Raw genomic sequence first — 19245 nt, 5'->3', positions numbered from 1 at the left:
AGTACTTTTCCATTAATATCTGTCTCAAAATCAAAGCATTATAGAGCTTGGAAAAACCTTAGAGATCATCTAGTCTAATGTCCTTCATTTACAGATGAAGAACATATTTCTTATTTATACATTTTGCAAGGTATTACCTAGATTCCATATTTACTTCCCCAAAGTCCCTTCATTCAAGCAGACTTTTAAAAATCAAATAGAAGGGCAATTAGATGGCTCATGGAATAGAGAGCCAGGCTTGGAGACAAGAGATCCCGAGTTCAAATTTGACCTCAAATACTTCCTGGCTCTATGACCCTGAGCCAATCACTTAACCCAAAGCCTAGCCCTTACCTTAGATCCATTCTAAGAAAAAAAAAATAGGGTTTAAAAAAAAAAACTATTAGGTATCTTTGGCCCTGTAGTAGTTGGTATTTTTTTTATCAGACTTGCATGAAGGTAAAGATGACATGCTCATCAGATTTTCAGATAACATAAAATAGGGATGAGTAAGCCATGATATGGATGAAAGAATCAGGACTCAAAAAGATGGAAACCCATTGTACAAATGTATTGCCCTACACTCATGTTAAAAGACTTCACTGCAGAAATAGAGTGGAGGAAATATGGCTTGACAGCAGTTTATATGAATATTTTAAGCATTTTAGTTGGCCTCAAGCTTAATATGAATCAAAACGACTGCGACATAGTTGCAAAAAAAGCTAACACAATCTTTTAATATACATTATATGCTGATCAGATGACATCTGGAATAGTTTGTTCCATTCTAGGCATTATATTTTAGAAAGAACTCTGAAAAACTATATTGTATCTAAAAAACCTAGACCAGGATGGTAAAGGAACTCAAAGCTCTGTCCAATAAGGAATAGTTAAAGGAACTGAATCTCCTCAATCTGGAAAAGAGAACGCTTTGCATGTTGCTGATGGGAAAAGAGTTATGAGAGTAAGCCATGATAACATTCTTCAAATATCATGTGGCTATTTTTTTTTTAAATTAAACCCTTACCTTCTGCCTTGATATCAATTCTAAGATTGAAGAGAGGCAAGGGCTAGGTAATCCTAAACATCTGACCTAAACAAGTGACTTGACCAAGGTCACACAAGTAGAAAATTTCTTAGTTTTATTTTTGCATTGAAATATATTTGTCAGTCATTTTAAAAATAATGTTCCCCAACCCCTGAATCTCCAAGTTAAGTATCTTTGTTACTGTTCCTCTAGACCTGGTGCTTTTTCCACTGTGCTACCTAGCTCTCCAATGGTAAAGAAATTTAATTTAATTTGTTTGGCTGAAGAAGGCAGAAGTTGAGTCATGTAGAAAAATTAGAAAGAAAGAAATTTTGGTCTGATATGAAAAATATAATTCTAACAATTTTTCTTAATTTCAAATGGAATCGGTTGTCTCATATAACATTAGTTTCCTATTACTAGAAGGAAAGAAACTAGCATTTGCTAAGAATTTTACTATGTGTTAAACATCATACAAGGTACATTTACAAAAATCTCAATTTATCCTCCCAACAATGCTGAAAAGTATTATTATTATTATTATTATTATTATTATCCCCATTTTCTGGTTGAGGAAACTGAGGCAAACAGGCTAAGTGACTTGCCCAGGGTAACACAGCAAATGTCTGAGGACAAATATGGGCTCAGGTCTTCCTTACTCCAAGTCTAATGCTCTATCTACTGTGCTATCTAGCTGCTATATTTTCAAGAACTTGAATAGACTTTTATCAGAGTTTTGGATACGAAGTATACAACATGGCTTAAAAAGTCCATTCTAAATATGAGATTCTATAATTACAATGTATATAGTTCTTAGTTGTATTGATCAAAGTTTTTGTTAACTTCATTTTCTTTTTAGTCCTAATAACTAATAGAAAGGGGCAGAAAGACTCAAGTTCAAATGTTGTGGACATTTACCAGTTGGGTAACCTTGGACAAGTCATTTAAGTCAGTTTGCCTCAGTTTCCTTATTTGTAAAATAAGTTGGAGAAGAAGATGTTAAACCACTCTAGCATCTTTCCCCAAAAAACTCCAATGGGGACACAAAGAGTTAGACTAGATTGAAAGTGACTAAACAACAACAACATTGAGATATCAGGAACAATGTAATAATAATGGCTAATATTTGAAGGCTTGTAAATTGCTTTACATACACTAACTCATTTGATCCTCTGGAATCAAAGGGCTTATCTTAAAATCCTACCTCTGATATACCTGTCTGACCTTGAACAAATCACTTAATCTCAGGGGGCCTTATTTTCTTTATTGATAAAATAATATAGTTGGAATAGATGGCTTCTGAGATTCCTTCCAGGTCCAGCCCTATGTTCTTCTCTATGACCTAAATATGATCTAAATAACCTCAGAATATTATCTAGGAATCCAAGCCCAATTTCAAGTAATTATGTTGAAAAAAAGGGATTAAGGCAGCCTCAAAATTGTACTTCTTGTCCTCAATTCAAATTATTTAAATATTTTCAATTTTATTCATTCAACAAAAAATTGTCTTCATTTAAAAAAAAATCTTCCTTTAAGTATTCTCATTCCCACCTCTCTGTCCTGTTTTCAGTAAAGCCTATAGTAATTTGAAGTGATGCATGATATCATATTCCTTGATATTCAATCCAGTGATGTAAAATTGAAATTGAAAATCCCTTTGGCAGTTGCATCGCACCTCCAGCTGTGGAAGGGCCATGGGACCACTGTGTCCACTTTACAGATGAAGAATTTCAGATCCAGAGAGGTTCAGCCACTTGGCCAAAGTCTTACTGATAAGCATCAGTGATAACATTTAAACCTCTTTTCTCATCTGCATTTTCAAGGCTCTTCCATATATTCTGCCTCCTTTTTGAGACTCTATGGCCTGCCTAAACATCATCACTTGATGGTCAAATTTCTTACCTATGCTAGCCTTTGAATGAAAGTCTATTGCTGGTGATTCATTAGGAGCTTTATGACTTGGTAGAACTCTCAGTTATACTCCATTGTATAAACAACCCAGAGTCATATATGAGACATGAGGCATTGGACAATGACTAGGGGAGGCATAAAGTCATATATCTCAAAAACTATTAATGATTTTACATCCTTAATGTCAAAGCTATGTTCAGAAAGTTTTTTTAAACCCTTACCGTATGTCATAGAATCAACACTGGCTCCAAGTATTGATTAGAATCAATATTGCTTCCAAGACAGAATGGTAAGGGCTAGACAATGGAAATTAAGTGACTTGTCCAGGGTCAAACAGCTAGGAAGTGTCTGAGGTCATATTTGAACCCCAGACGTCCTGTCTCTGGACCTGGCTCTCAATCTACTGAGATACCTAGCTGCCACATAGAAAAATTTTATAAGAATGTTTATGTGGGTATTTATTTATGTCACTTATATTTTTTTATAAATTTTCCTTGTACTTGTGGTTTCATTGGTTGAAGAAACTTCATTATCTGTAAGATAACTCCTATCAGTGAAAATTGGTATTTGTTCTATGGCTTATATCCTTAAAGAGTTGCTTGGATACTGAAATGAATTACCCAGGATCACATGGCCTACTAGGTGTCTGGGACAGGTCTTTCTGACTCCCCAGCCAGCTCTTGATCTACTACTTCTCTACTATGTTTTGTCATGAAAAACAAACAAACCAAAGCAAGCAATTTTTTTGCATAATGAATATAATTACATGGATTATAGATTTTTAAGCCTAGTATTCCCTTTGATCCTTAGTTATAAAAATGAAATATTAAAAATACAATTAGATGATTTTTTTCAATACATAGAAATATAATGGAACGGAGACAGTACCAAAACATTAAAATGGATTTGTTGTCAATGCCTTCTAAAACTTGTCTAACTAACAATGTGACATGCATGGTGAACTGTGACTTAATCTATATTTTTCCTCAATTATTTTACTAGATAGTGACTAACTTTGGTATTGATATTATAGTACACTGCTGTAGAATATCATGTCTGACTTTTAAATTATGCAATATCAGAAAGGACACACACGCACATATATAGTATTAAGTGAGACTAAGAGAAAGGAAAATTATTATTCTATATTGGCCATGTACCTGCTTTTGCAGGCATATTCTACAAAACAATTAGTCTGTGGGTTTTCCCCCACGGATATCCACACAAAACAAACACAATGATGATTTCAAAGAGTGTTACATTTTTGGGATGAAAAGGAATTTGTTGGCTATCTACTCCAACCATTAACTGAAGAAGAAACAATGTACTCAAGAAGAAATCATCAAAATCTTTGTGTGAATATCTCCAGAAAGAATTTTCATGCCATGTGACCACAAAAAAGAATATTAGATATTCTCTTCCTAGGACCTGAACTCAAAACCTTTCTAGTTATCTTTTCTTGGATTTCTTTATGTTATAAAGAACCTTTGCAAATTGCTCCAAGAACTGAAAAAAAATACTCTAACTGGGTTAATCAAGTTAGAGTACAGGGGGACCATCATGTATTTATTCCTGAAAATTTCCTTTATTCACCCCATAATCTAATTATATTTTTTGTCTTTCATTTTACACTATAGGCTCATATTGAGATTTCCTAAAGTCGACCAAAATTCATTATCAGGGCAACTAGGTTGCTCAGTGTATTGAGATCCTGGCTTAGAGACAGGAAGTCTTGGGCTCAAATTTGGCCTCACAAACTTCATTGCTGTGTAACCTTGGGCAAGTCACTTAAACCTCCATTGCCTAACCCTTAACACTCTTCTGCCTTTGATCCAATACATAGTAATAATTCTAAGATAGAAGGTTAAGGTTGAAAAAAAAATCACTGATCATAGACAAACTACTGTCTTCCCTTCTTGTATATGTGACAATTCTTGAATCCACAGTTCAATCTATACATTACTCCCTATTAAATTTCATCTCAATAGCTATAATAAAATCAGATTTTAGATTTTTTTATGAAAATGCTGTCTGACTCAAATCATTTTAAATGTGGCTCATCTTGCCACTGTTTTTAATTCTGAGATTGCCTCTAACACTATACCAACATATGTGACAACTTGAGCTCATTATTTTACTACTCAAAAACTTTCTTATAAAAAGAAACATGATTCAATTTTTTCTCAACCCTATTGATACTTAACAATCACCTTTTTTTATCTGTGGTTTGAGTATTTGAAAAAAGATAAAAACTTAGAGGCAAATTGAAGAATGTACATAGATAACATTTATGTTGTATTTTAAGGTTTAGAAAATGACTTTTTTTTTCAGGTTTAGAAAATCAATCTTTTCAGTTAATTTGCCAATAATTTGCTCCATATTGTCTTAGCCCTTCTTCATTCATCTTCTTACCTTGGATTTTACTATTACTAACATTTTTCATTCACAAGTTTGGATATAAAATAGAAGCCTATATATCTCTCTTTTCTTTATCTTAAAACAAATATAGGACCAACTATTTGGTGGAAAAAATCATTCTTTAATCTTTTCTTTAATCAAAATTCTCCATTTTTGCTTTATATGATAAAGGGTTTTTCTCGCCTTTTGATGGGTGAGAAAATTTCTTAAGCATTTTTAAGGCATCTAATGGTGCCCTTGATAGCATGTTATGTACTAGGTGTTATTCACTTAATGGAACTCAATGGAATTCAGATGTAATTTTTCCTTTAACATGATTCCTCCCCCCAATTTCATTATCTAGACTGAATAATACATATTTTCAATGAAACAATTAAATGTGCAATAACGTAGGTTTTGTACAAGAATGTATATATAAATATATACGACTATATTTAGAAACTGGATCTTATATGATCATGGAAAAAAAACTGGTGGCATTCTGATCTCTACTGATAAGCATTACCACATGAAGTTTTATGGAAACAAATTAAAGGATACATTTTTTCCACACAGAAGAAAACGTACTAATATAATCACAGACAAAAGCACTTTCTACAAAGATATAGAATGCAGATATCAAAATTTGCTATTGTTTCAAGTGACAAGATTTCCTAGAGCAAGATAAAGTTAAAACTTTCTTACCTTCTCACCAGTGATTCCTTGTTATTGAAACTGCCATCAACTTGTAACAGTTAATAACTCAACAAAAACGGAAAAGAGTAAAGTCACATGTCGAAAGAGGGGGGCCTGTGTCAATGCTTCTTAATTTTAGGGCAGTAGCAAAAACACACATTTACATGAAACCACTTCCTGTGAACATACAGTTCACACGTCATTTCATTACCAGACACTAAGAAATTACCTTGTATAGTCAACAATAAAAATTATCGTAGAGATGTAATTGTTCATTTTCTAACAGTGCACATTTACATAGATTTGGAGGGACAATAGGGGGACTCTCTGATTTAAGAAGATAAATTTGTGGTTAGGAAGCCTGTGGGGGTGGAGCAATCAGGCTTCTAAACACTGAAGAAACTTCCCTTTTTCTGCATTCTAACAAGGACTGAAGAAAAAGATAATCATTTTGCACAATCTTGTTGATGAAGACATTTAGAAATAATATCAGCAGAATCATTCCGGAAATCAGTGTGCTATCAAAATGCTGATAATTGGTTTCTTCTTTGATGTTTGGGTCTTTGGAGACAATGCCTATGGATTAACTGCTCTAGTTAATGAACTTTGTAAGAAGAACCCTAGAGTTCTAATATGAGGGGAGGAACCCATAGATTTTGGATAGTAGATTTGGATCTGGAAGGGACCTTAATGAACATGTCCTACAACTCCTGTTTCATAGCTGGGAGGAAACTGAGACTCAGAGAGATTGTGTCCTACCTAAGGTCTGAGAGTGATAGCATTGATTCAACCTGCCTCTGATATTTGATTTGGGCAAGTTATTAACTTCACTGAGCCTCAGTTTCTTCATCTATAAAACTGAGTCATACTAAATGTCCTCCAAGCTACTTCCTAACTCTAAATTTATAATCCTAGACAGGGTGTGACCCTAAATCTTATTCCCTAATTCCAGAGTGGGTCCTTTTTCTATGGAAAAAGCTTCCTGAGTTCTAAAGGGTAGTGCTAACATAAGAGTGTATTAAAAGCCTCCTGAGTGACTTTTAGCTGCGAAAGAACTTCTCAGATACCACAAGCCCCTGATGAATGACTATCTGACATGACTAGAGCCGGGACAGATGGTTCCCTACTTTTGGAAGCATAGGAGAAAATGTTTGTACTTGCTTTGGATAAAGAAGAAGGTAAACCCAGAGAATCATTTATTTCCCCTTATATCTTCTAAAAGAACCATCCTATAACTATTGTATCACTAAAGCTTTCTTCTAAATCTGTTTGTGTCCTTCATAGAATCAGTCAAATCACAAAGCTAGTTTAGGAGGGATTCTAGATTTCCTGCAACAAGATTTGTGTGGTTCTGAGAAAATGGGATTCTCAGAATGTGTTTGAAATGAAGAATTGCTTGCAGAGGTATGTGAAAAAAGAATCACCTTAACTCTTAGCATTCTAAAATAAAAACTAGGAATTGTGAATAATTCCTTTCTCTGGTGTCATAAGTTTGGTGCTTAAAAAGGAAGGCTTGATTTAGAGAAACACCTTGGAGAGTAGATTCAGGGTGTACATTTCTCAGTGACCAGGGTAAGAGTTAGGAGATCACAGGATCTTATTTTTCTTTCAGAACTGGAAGTGATTTCATTGGATACTAATTCCAACCCTAACCTCTAAAAGAATCTCTACTGCTGAAACACTTCTAACTTGTGAATACTTTTCTAATGGAGTAGGGCTATAAATACAAAAAATGAAGACAATTTTTGCCCTGAAAAACATGATACATATAGGGGAGTTGAGCCTTACTTATATTGGAATTCTGTTAGATCAAGTTAAATGTTGGAACAAGATGAGACACTCATTCAATGATTTAAAAAAAGGTTTACTTAGCCATAGCCTAGAAAAGATATTCAACAGATGTATTTCAACACTGAGCTTGGATAGATTTTCCCCTCACCACCAGTGTCCATGTGGAAACATCTGGTCAGCTCAGCAGATTATAGTGAAATCTTGGAATTATGAATCTCCTACCAAGTCTGAAGGACTCCAGCTCCATATAAGAGGGCCTAGTTATCACCTTAGGTAACCAGAAAGATACTTCAGCATAGCCAGAGGTTACCAGGGAAATGTGTCAAGGGAAATACAACTTAAGCCTTTGTCTGTTGGGCCGATCATATACCCATGACAACTTTTTCATCAAGGAAAAACTAGCCTATTGTAGAATAAGGAGTTTAAATATTTTTCCCATCACAGGAATATTGACTGGAGTTTAGTCTGGAAACTTACAAGGATGATTAGAGAAGCCATTGTGAACTTTAAATTACTCCACCCTACATTAGATCTTACTTTATGGTGAAGATAAAGTTGTAATCTCCCAATGAAGGCACTTAGTTATTACTTTATAGTGAAGCTAGAAATTTAAGTTAAGTCTATTTATAGATCTTAATACAAAAAGGTGTCAAGTAACTATAAAGGGTAAATTAATCACAAAAATGTCAAGTAACTAACAAAAGGTGAACTTAACAAAGATGTGTTAAGTAACTCTAAAGATATAATCTAATCAAAGAAGATGAGAACTAAAGAATGGGCATTTAGAGTAGGGGACAAAAGGGTTAAAGGTCTATATATCTGGCTCACATTCTCTCTCCAGGTCCTTTTGGCAGCAGAGATTTGGCTGGTGGCAGTGTGTTGGGCCTTTCGGCATCTTGGTGTGGCTACAAGCTATTGACCGGTTCAGTGGTGAGTTTCTGGTTGAGTTTTTTTCTCCTTTATATTCCAATCTTATCCTCTTAGAAGCCTCTAATCTCCTTCAGAGACCTATCAGCAGAAATCTTGAACTCCCCTTGGCATAGGCCAGGCAGGAGAAAACCTATACCCTCTTCCCTCTTTCTCCTTAAATCCTTCCCTCTATATTAATTAAAATTACCATGAATTTCCAGACTGACTTGGATATTTTATTTGGGATTTTTCCCCTGGTGACCAATTAATTTAGATTTTAAATCACAACCCTAAAATTATCTTTACAGTCTGGTTAATCCACAAAGGTTGTGACCAGGACCCTCAAATTTCTATAACATCTCTTTCCTTTCTTTATTACTTACTCAAGTCAGCCTTTTAAACAGTTTGAAACACAGCTGTGAGAGCAGGTGAGTATAAAATATTTTTATTTCTCTCCTTTCTCCTTAATTTGAATTGAAAACAGCTGTTTTTTTTTTTAAACAAAAATCGGCAGGACTGGGGAAGCTGTTTAGCTATAGATCCCCTTTCCCTCAGGGAACAAACAGCCCAATTAGGCAACCTTCACTGACAATACTGCCTAGATTACTCTTAATTAGGAGGGAGGGAGACCTGGAGAGAGTTTTAGCCTTGTCCTGCTCCCCACATGAAGCCCGCTAGGAAAATAATTATTATATCTATATTTATCTATCTAACTATCTATCTAGCTAGCTAATATAAATGAATGATTACTACATTCTTTGACATTTATATGGTGGTTGAAGAATTAGGGGCAGTTAGGAATTCAGGATACCAACAATTTTTATGTTATTAGGTAATATCATTTTTGTATTCCTCACTACTGTGTTAAGAGATGCTAACATAAAAAATTATTTGAATCTGAAATGCAGAAAAACATGAAAAATTCCAAAGCTAAAATACAGAAAATTATGCAAAATCTGAAGATAAAACACAGTAAAAAAAAATTGAGGCTAAAATACAAGAGAACATGCAAGCCCAATTGGATAATTTAAAATGTTTCTTACAGGATCAATTGGCAAACATCCACCCCACCAAAAATAGGTCTGAACCTGACAAACCTGTTTCTGAACCTCTAAATAAAGAAATTCCCTTCCCTGAAATGGAGATGGAAAATACCTTCCCTATAGCTCAGCTAACAGACTGGTTCTCTCATGGTCTGCAAATCTTGGCTGAATTTATTCCCCAAGACCCTTCTCCTGAAATCCCAGTTTCTCCTGTTCCTTCTCCTACACAAAAACCAATTCCAGCCCCAAGGAAATCTCATCCTTTTGAGGAAACTCATCTTAGTCAAACTGACTGACAGGTGCCAAATTCAATTAGAGGCCTGTTTCCTCTAAGAGAACTACCTGAAATAGGACTAAATGGGAATGTGATGACTTTAAGGTATAATATACCGTTTACTCCACAAGAAATAAATGAATTTACATGAAATATTCTCACATATGAACAAGATCCCTTTCTGGTAACAAAAAAGATGACAGACATATTTTTCAATATAATCCATCTTACAAAGACTTTGAGAACTTGCTACAGGCTTTTTTTAACTGAACGTGAGAAAAATAAAATAATTGCTTATGTCAACAAAACCCAGGGGAACAATGTAGTACATTGGCTATCTCAAGATGCCAAATGGGACTATAACAACTCTGAGGATTATTTACAACTATACCACTGTAGAGAGGTCATCTTAACAGCAATAAGACAGTGTATAGACAGTACAGATAAGTGGACAGAATTTGAAAGGATTAAGCAAAATGAGGAAGAGACACCCTTCAGATTCATGAACAGAATAATTGAGTTTGGGGATAGATACCTGGATTTTTACCCATCTAAAGAAAATTGCATGAGACAAGTTAGAAGGCACTTTATCAATAATTCTTGCAAAGTAATTAGGGATTATTTTAGAACACATTGCCCAAGATGGCTGGAGATGGACCTTGAAGAATTGTGGAAAACAGCTCTATATGTTTCAAAGTGAAACAAAGAAAAGGAGGAAGGAAATAATGATCTCATGGAGAAAATGGAGAAACAATTGAGATATTTAACAGATAAGATGGCTAAACTGGAAAGTGGGCATGATACTCAACCAATGGCACTTGCCCCTCTCCAGAAATCTAATTATCGATCCATTACCTGCCAATTCTGTGAGAAGGGACACAGAATGATAGAGTGTAGAACTTAATTCAAGGCACTCAGAAGGAATATGCAGTTTAATAACAACTACAGAAGTGATAATTACAGATATAATTATAATAATGATAATGGAAACACAACTTTAGGAATGATAACTATAGGACTAGATATTGGGAAAATGATAACTCATACCAAATGACTACACAACAATATAACTTAAGTGGTCCTCATTCAAAAAATACTTGGGGTGCTAATGCCCCTCAGGGGGGTGCCTTTCAGGGGGGTACCCAAGGAACTTCCTAAATACAATGAAGGTGTTGGGGGGGGGCCTGGGGCAAAGGAATCAGAGGATACAACTTTAGATTTTCCAGACCCTGATGTCATACTACCCATTGTCCCTATCCACCCCCCAATGAGCCCCATGTTACCTTAAAGGTGGGTAACAACTATTATAATTATCTTTTAGTCACTGGAGCTTCTGGGTCGGTATTAAAGAGTAAACCTGATTTACATTGTTATTCCATTGGCTAAGAGAGTATAATGGGAGTGTCAGGAATACCCCAAAGAGTTAAAAAACTTTCCCCTAGAATGGTGTCTGTAGGACCCCTAGAGGTACAACATTCCTTCCTTTTGATGCCTGACTTCCCTTTAAAATTTCTGGGGAGGGACCTTCTATGCAAACTCAGAGCCACAATAACTTGCTCCCCAGGTAGTTCCTTATCATTGGAACTATCTGAGGAATCCTTAAATTTACTCCCTGTAATTCTCTCAGAGTCAGGAGGGGAAAGGGCATCCCACCTTTGTAATACCTGTAGATATTCCGGAGTCTCTTTGGGCCACATCTTCTTCCGATGTAGGTTTACTTCAGTCAGCTGTTCCTGTGCAGATAAAAACTAAATCTAACCCACCTCCTTCCATTCCTCAATATCCCCTCTCAAAAGAGGCAATTGAGGGCATTACTTCAGTAATAAGCTGATTAATTGACCGAGGAATAATAATCCCTTGTGAATCTGAATACAACATGCCCATCCTGCCCTTTAAAACTCCAAAAAGAGGACCTGAAGGCAAGCACCTCTATAGATTTGTACAGGATCTGAGGGCTGTGAACAACCACATTATAAAGAGACACTCCATAGTCTCCAACATACATACATACGATAATTTCTTCTATTCCTAGCACAGCTACATACTTTACATTAATAGACTTGTGCTCAGCATTCTTTTCCATACCCATACATGAGAATGCCAGGTATATATTTGTTTTCACCTGGAAGCCTTCCCATTATACATGGAGTCGTCTGCTAAAGGGTTCATGGAAAGCCTGAGTTTATTTGCACAAATTTTGAGCCAAGACACAGATAATATAACATTTAAAAATAGCAAATTAATCAAATACGTAGATGATCTATTCTTGGCTTCAACAGATGCAGAAGCATGTCAGGAAGATAGTAAACACCTTCATTTGGAATTGCATAAAAGAGGGCATAAGATCTTGAAGGATAAAGTTCAGTGGTGTCTCCCTAAAGTAGAATATTTGGGGTTCATTCTGACTGTGGGTACCCACTCTATTTCTCCCAAATGAATTGAAAATATTCAAAATTTAAGAGCTCCTACCACTAAGAAACAGTTGAGAGCAATTTTAGGAGCAACAGAGTTTTGTAAATGATGGATTCCTTGCTATGAGGAAATTACTAAACCCCTCATTCAGTCCCTAAACCCCTCAAATTAGAGCCAGAACACTTGTCAACTCTATCAGATCTATAACAGGCTATCCTGTCTGCCCCCACTCTAGGCATCCCAGATTACAACAAGCCATTTACTTTGTATGTACATGAGCGAAGAGGGGTACCTTCAGGTGTTTTAACTCAGACTTTAGGACCTTCTCTGCACCCAATTGCTTATTATTCTGCCCAACTGAACCCAGTAGCATCAGAACCAGCATCATATCTTAGAGGAGTAGCTACTACAGCCTTACTAGTAACTGTTGATCTAGTATTGGGATGCCCATTAACAATTATGTTCCTACATGAGGTAGAAGCATTGTTGCTAAAGCATAGAACATAGACATTCTTGTATCAACGAATTACAAGGTATGGAATAACCTTGTTAAACAGTGAAAACAGTACCTTGAAACGCTGTACAACTCTTAACCCTGCCATCTTGCTTCCAGATTTACCAACTTCAGGAGAACCATTACACAATTGTGAAACACTAGTGTCCATAGCAGAAAAGCCTCGAGATAATTTCTTGGACACTCCCTTAGACAATCCAGATCTGGTCTTATTTACTGATGGTTCTTCTTTTATGAGGGATGGCATATGCTACACTGGAGCTGCTGTAGTCACAGAATTTGCCACTGAGTGGTCAGCTTCACTGTCCTCTAACATTAGCGCTCAAAGGGCAGAACTCATAGCTCTGAAACATGCTTGTATAATTGCCAAGGGTAAAAAGGCAACAATTTATATGGATTCTAGATATACTTTTGGCATCTGCAACTCTGTCAGGATGCTATGACTCCAGAGAGGATTTTTAACCTTAGCTGGAAAATCTATAGCTAATGCAGAAATTATTAATGAAGTTCTCTCTGCTCTCTAGCTTTCAGAAGCCCTAGCTATAGTTCATTGCTCTGCCCATACAGGTGACACTGAACTTGTCTCTAGGGGAATGATCAAGCAGATGCCACTGCAAAGCTAGTAGCCATAGAAGGGCCTGAATTAATTTTAACATTAACAACCACTTCCGAGTAAACATGGCTGCAATCTAGATGTGGATCGCTTCCTCTCCCCAGCAACCAATGAAATAGACTACCTCAAAAGTGCATAAAAATCATCTTTGGAAGAATGGAGGAACTCTAAAGTAGGGCACAGCAATGAAGGTATGTGAGGTTTATGCATTTCCACACTATAAGAAGGGAGAAAAGCTCACACCCAAACGTGATCTGAACTACCCTCCCTCACCTCACCTACGGAACCAGTGTAGGGACCAGCACACTCACCAGAGACAGCAAGTGAGTGAGGAATGTCTCTATAGTGACTGGGGGGACACAGGGTCCTTGGGATCTAACTAGTACTGCCAGGGAACTACCCCCTCAGAGCAGTTTCATAAGAGACACCTGCACACTGGATAGCGCACAGACCGCAGGGGCTCTTGCAAACTGTGAACACTGGGGAGACTCTAGAAACTACCTGAAGCAAAAGCTCCGTTCCTCACTCTAGTGAGGGGGGGCATGTGAAGGTCCTTGGGAACTGACAAGGTCTACCAGGGAACTGCCCCTCAGAGCGGTTTCAAAGGAGACTCCTGCACACGAGAGAGAAGAGACCACAGACCACAGGGGCGGGAGTGCTAACAAACTGTTGAGGCTTCTGTGGAAGAACAAGCCTGAGGCAAAAGCACTGCCACTTAAATCCACATAAAACCCGCCCATCTCATTCAGACCTCTGACTAAAAAGGAAAGGGAAAACCACCAAAGGGATGGCTAATAGTGCCCAAGATCAAACATCCAAGAAGAAAGGTAAAAAAGCGACTATTGAAAACTTTTACGGAGGGAAAACACAGGCTAAGGAGGAAAAATAGGATGAAATTCAAGCAAAATAAAACCCGCCCCCCCAAAATGGAAATTATCCACAAGCTCTGGAAGAACTCAAAATGGAGCTTATCCAAAAGATGGAAACCTTCTGGCAAGAAAAATTGGATTAAAATTCAGAAAGAGGTCAACAGTCTGATAGACAAGAACTCCCAATTAAAGAATCCGTTGGAAGCCTCAAACACCAGGGCAGATCAAACTGAAAAGCAAAATCAGTCCTTAAAGACCAGAATTAAGGAACTGGAAAACAATGATCTTGCAAAAACAGCAAGAATTAATAAAGCAAAGTCAAAAAATCAATGAATTAGAAGAAAACATAAAATATCTCACTGACAAGGTGACAGACCAGGAAAACGAGGAAGAAGAGAAAATTTGAGAATCATTAGTCTACCTGAAAAAACAGAGATTAACAAAAATCTCGATGCCATACTACAAGAAATCATCGAAGAAAATTGCCCTGATATCTTCAAACAAGGGGGCAAAATAGAAATTCATAGGGTACATAAAAAACCCTCTATACTAAATACCCAAAAGACAACCCCCTGGAATGTAATTGCCAAATTCAAGAGCACCCAAGCTAAGGAGAAAATCTTATAAGAAGCTAAAAAGAGAAACATCAGATACAGAGGAGGACCAATAAGGATTACCTAATACCTAGCAGCAGCCATACTAAAAGACCGCAAAGGCTGGAACATGATATTCAGAAAGGCAAGAGAACTGGGTTTTCAACCAAGAATCAGCTACCCATCAAAACTGACTATATACTTCCAGAGGAAAGTATGGGCATTCATTAAAATGGAAAATTTCCAAGTATTTGTAAAGAAAAGATCAGAACTCAGTGGAAAGTTTGACATCCAAACAAAAAGAGCAAGAGAAACATGAAAAGGTAAATATGAAAGAAAGGGAAAAAGGAGAAAAATGTGTCTTTTTCTTTCTTTTATTCAAACTCTCTTCTATAAGGACTACAATTAGATCAAATTATATATATATATATATATACATATATATGTATATATATATATATACATATTAACATATGGGGAAATGGTATGTGTAACTCTCAAAAATTGTATGCATTAATAGAGTAATCAGAAGAATCACTCATAGGAAAAGATTGGGGCATTAATATGATTTGGAGGGAAAAAACAAAAAGAAAGAGAAAGGGAGGGGGAATCAATGATGGTACTAAGATATACTTGAAGAAATAGAAATAAATTAAATAGAATAATCTCTGTCACACAAAGATACACACAAGAAGGGGAGGGGAAGAATTATCATATAAGAATGAGAAGAAAAGAGTGCTAATTGGTATTACTTAAACCTTACTCCCAGTGAAATCAACTCTGAGAGGGAAGAGCATCTAGATCCATTGGGATCTTGAATTCTATCTTATCCAACAGGATAAGGGAGAAGGGAAAATTAAGGGGGGGTGTGGGGGAAGGGAAGGAAAGGGGGGAAGGGGAGGGAAAAAAGAGAGGGGCCAGAAAGGGAAGCATAACAAGGGAGGGGACTAGGGGGACTGATTTAAAGTAAACCACTGGTGTAAAAGGCTATAGCAAAAGAAGAAAAGTCAGAATTAGGGGAAGATATAAAAATGTTGGGGAATTCACAAATGACAATCATAACTTTGAACATAAATGGGATGAATTCACCCATAAAATGTAGACAAATAGCAGATTAGATTAGAATCCAAAACCCTATCATATGTTGTCTTCAAGAAACACACATGAGGTGGGTAGATACTCACAAGGTCAGAATTAAGAGTTGGAGTAAGACTTGTTGGGCCTTAACTGACAGAAAGAAGGCAGGATTTGCAATCATGATATATGACAAATCCAAAGCAAAAACAGGCCTGATTAAAAATAATAGGGAAGGTAAATACATCCTGATAAAAGGGAGTATAGACAACGAGGAAATATCACTAATCAACATGTATGCACCAAATGGTATAGCACTCAAATTTCTAATGGAGAAACTAAAATTGACAGAGGAAATACATAATAAAACTATAACTAGTGGGAGGTATGAACCAACCATTATCAAATTTAGATAAATCAAATTAAAAATAAATTAAAAAGAGGTAAAAGAGGTTAATGAAATCTTAGAAAAATTAGAGTTAATAGATATAGGGAGAAAAATAAAAAGGGACAAAAAGGAATATGCCTTCTTTTCTGCAGCACATGGCACATTCACAAAGATTGACCATACACTAGGTCATAAAAATGGCAGAAAAGCAGAAATAATTAATGCAAACTTTTCAGATCATAAAGCAATTAAAAATAATGATCAGTAAGGGTACATGGAGAGCAAAATCAAAAATCAATTGGAAATTAAATAATACGATTCTCCAACATCGGTTAGTCAGAGAACAAATCATAAAAACAATTAATACTTTCATTGAAGAAAATGACAATGGTGAGACATCCTTTCAAACCTTATGGGATACAGCCAAAGCAGTACTCAGAGGAAAATTCATGTCCCTGAGTGAATATATTAACAAATTAGGGAGGGCAGAGTTCAATGAATGGACATGCAAATCAAAAAACTTGAAAGTGAACAAATTAAACATCCCCAGAAGAAAACCAAATTAGAAATTCTAAAAATTAAGGAAGAAATTAATAAAACTGAAAGTGAAAGAACTATTGAACAAATAAATAAGACAAGAAGCTGGTACTTTGAAAAAACAAATAAAATAGACAAAGACCTGGTCAATCTAATTAAAAAATGAGAGAAGAACAGCAAATTAACAGTATCATAGATGAAAAGGGGAACCTTACCTCCAATGAAGAGGAAATTAAGGCAATCATTAAAAATTTCTTTGCCAAATTACATGGCAATAAATATGCCAATCTAGGCAATATGGATGAATATTAACAAAAATATAAATTGCCTAGACTAAGAGAAGAAGAAATAGAATTCTTAAATAATCCCATATCAGAAATAGAAATCCAACAGGCCATCAAAGAACTCCCTAAGAAAAAATCCCCAGGGCTAGATAGATTCACAAGTGAATTCTATCAAACATTCAAAGAAGAGCTAATCCCAATACTATACAAACTATTTGACATAATAAGCAAAGAGGGAATTCTACCAAATTCCTTTTAGGACACAAACATGGTACTGATTCCAAAACCAGGCAGGTCAAAAAAGGAGAAAGAAAACTACAGACCAATCTCCCTAATGAACATAGATGCCAAAATCTTAAACAGGATACTAGCAAAAAGACTCCAGCAAGTGATTAGTGGGGTCATTCACTATGATCAAGTAGGATTCATACTAGGAATGCAGGGCTGGTTCAATATTAGGAACATCATCCACATAATTGACCATATCTACAAGCATACCAACAAAAATCACGATTATCTCCATAGACACAGAAAAAGCTTTTGATAAAATACAACACCCATTCCTATTAAAAACTCTAGAAAGCATAGGAATAGAAAGGTCTTTCCTAAAAATAATAAACAGTATATATATAAAATCATCATGAAACATCATCTGCAATGGGGATAAACTCAATGCATTCCCAATAAGATCAGGAGTGAAACAAGGATGCCCATTATCACCTTTTATTTAATATTTAACATTGTACTAGAAACACTAGCAGTAGCAATTAAAGAAAAAGAAATTGAAGGCATTAAAATAGGCAATGAGGTGACCAAGCTATCACTCTTTGTGGATGATATGATGGTCTACTTAAAGAATTCTAGAGAATCAACCAAAAAGCTAGTCGAAATACTAAACTTTAGCAAAGTTGCAGGATACAAAAATAAACCCACATCAGACATCAGCATTTCTATATATTTCCAACACATCTCAGCACCAAGAATTAGAAAGAGAAATCCCATTCAAAATCACCTTAGACAAAATAAAATACTTAGGAATCTATCTCCTGAGACAAGCACAGGAACTATATGAACACTTCTCCACACAACTAAACTAGACTTGAGCAATTAGAAAAACATTAACTGCTCACGGGTAGGATGAGCCAATATAATAAAAATGACCATCCTACCCAAACTTATCTGTGCCATACCCATTGAACTTCCAATTTTTTTTTACTGAATTAGAAAAAAAACATAAGAAAGTTCATTTGGAATAACAAAGGATCAAGGATATCCAGGGAAATAATGAAAAAAATATATATAAAGTAAGGTGGCCTTGAAGTCCCAGATCTCAAACTATAATATAAAGCAGTGGTCATCAAAACAATTTTGTACTGGCTAAGAGACAGAAAGGAGGATCAATGGAATAGATTTGGGGTAAGTGACCTCAGCAAGACAGTCTATGACAAACCCAAAGGTCCCAGCTTTGGGAACAAGAATCCACAAATCTGGCTGAGTTTTTTCTCCTTTACTTTCCAAACTTATCCTCTTAGAAACCTCTAATCTCCCTCAGATATCTATTGGTGGAAACCTTGAACTCCCCTTGGCACAGGCCAGGCAGGAGAAAACCTATACCCTCTTCCCTCTTTCTCCTTAAATCCTTCCCTCTATATTAATTTAAATTACCATACATCTCCAGACTGTCTTGGATATTTTATTTGGGATTTTTCCCCTGGTAACCTATTAATTTAGATTTTACACAACTTAAAATTCCACAACCCTAAAATTATCTTTACACCATTGAATAGTATATTGACATGAGGAAAAATTAGGTAGTTGGCACAAAATATGGATGATGGAGAGTAAAGTGAAGTATGTCTGAAGACCTCCTAGATATAGTTGGACATATGAAGGACTCATATGACAAAACAGATGTCACTCAAAAGCAGTTGGTC

The 19245-nt window shown here is 35.9% G+C and overlaps 1 protein-coding gene across 3 annotated transcripts in view; it reads right to left on the bottom strand.

The window, feature by feature from the left end:
* The window catches only part of ARHGAP15 (Rho GTPase activating protein 15), an 892738-nt gene that overhangs the window by 861576 nt on the left and 11917 nt on the right, over positions 1–19245 (bottom strand). Inside the window, exon 1 of one of the 3 annotated variants that reach the window (XM_007494120.3) lies at positions 6020–6176. The exons of 1 other annotated variant lie outside the window; for it this stretch is intronic. The gene's annotated coding sequence lies outside the window, so the exon portion shown is untranslated. Of the gene's footprint in view, positions 1–6019; positions 6177–19245 lie in introns of those variants that run through there. One more of the 3 variants, XM_056793815.1, reaches the window with a different exon arrangement.

Source organism: Monodelphis domestica, chromosome 4, assembly GCF_027887165.1.
Source record: "Monodelphis domestica isolate mMonDom1 chromosome 4, mMonDom1.pri, whole genome shotgun sequence".
NCBI lineage: Eukaryota > Metazoa > Chordata > Mammalia > Didelphimorphia > Didelphidae > Monodelphis > Monodelphis domestica.
Note: the sequence above shows the minus strand (reverse complement) of the source record. Positions and strands in the feature narration are given on the sequence as shown.